The 1,150-nt window shown below is 39.2% G+C and overlaps 1 protein-coding gene across 1 annotated transcript in view; it reads right to left on the reverse strand.

Moving 5' to 3' along the window:
- LOC106873882 (intraflagellar transport protein 172 homolog) overlaps positions 1 to 1,150 on the reverse strand; it is a 94,584-nt gene that overhangs the window by 30,480 nt on the left and 62,954 nt on the right. The gene's annotated exons all lie outside the window — the stretch shown is intronic.

Genomic DNA, 1,150 nt, shown 5'->3' on the forward strand with positions numbered 1-1,150 from the left:
ATCCCATAAATAATGCGGTTTTTTTTAATAGGTGTTTCATTTTTCAGAATTAAGATACACAAAGTTCTTTTTTAATCTAAAATATACTCTCCTTCACTTTCTACGATGCTCTTCCATCTATCGGGTAGACTTGCAAAGCCCCTCTTCCTAAATTCACTTGTCCGTGACGAAAAATACTCCTCCAGTACTGTTCTGACTTCGTCTACAGAATTCATATTTTTTCCATCTAAATGATTTTGAAGACTGCAGAATAAATGATAATCAGATGGGGCAATGTCCAGCGAATATGGTGGGTGAGGCATCGTTTCCCATTCAAACTGCTCCAGACTTTGGAATGTCATCCACGCTGTATGTTACCGAACATTATCCTAATAGAAGAATATTTTTCGTCTTGGAACCAAAGATGGTCGTTTTTTCTTCCAGCGCTGACTTAAGCTGCTCGCAGTAGATCTTTGTTATCATTTGGTTTTCGTTTAAAACTTCAAAGTTGACTAACCCCTTCACACTCCATCAAACAGATAACTACACGTTACGTGGGTGAAGACCTTCTTTAGTCTGGGGAACCGGTGTTTCTCCTTTCCCTACTCACTGTCTTCGGCACTTGACATTTTTTTATAGAGAACCCATTTCTCATCACCAGTCACAATTTGGTCCAAAAAAGGTTCATTCGTGAGACGTGACAGCAAAGAAGAGCACACATTCACTCTCTGCATGTGATTAGATTCGGAAAGTTTGAGGTACCCATTGACCCAATTTGCTGACTTTTCCGATGGCACACAGGTGTTGATGAATGGTTGAATGACCAAATCCAAGTTTCTCTGTTGGTTCCTCAACAGTTACGACAGGATTTTGTTCCACCAGAGTTTGCAGGATGTTTGCATTGAGCTCTACAGATCTTCCAGGACAACGTTTGTCCTCTAAGCTGTAGTTTCCAGCTCAGTATTAATATTCCTCGCACTTTCTGTTGCGTTGTTGCCTTTATTGAACTCAAAGCAAAATAAGCTGAATATGTTCCTTTGTCACTTCCATTATAGCTTTGAAAAAATAACTGTTAAAATCGAACTGCACTCTTCAAAACTTGCACTAAGAATAAGGACAAGGTTAAATTACCACCTGCTTTTATAGAAAGTTGATGCAGGAAGTTTATCCC

This window comes from Octopus bimaculoides, chromosome 28 (assembly GCF_001194135.2).
Source record: "Octopus bimaculoides isolate UCB-OBI-ISO-001 chromosome 28, ASM119413v2, whole genome shotgun sequence".
In the NCBI taxonomy this organism is placed as follows: domain Eukaryota; kingdom Metazoa; phylum Mollusca; class Cephalopoda; order Octopoda; family Octopodidae; genus Octopus; species Octopus bimaculoides.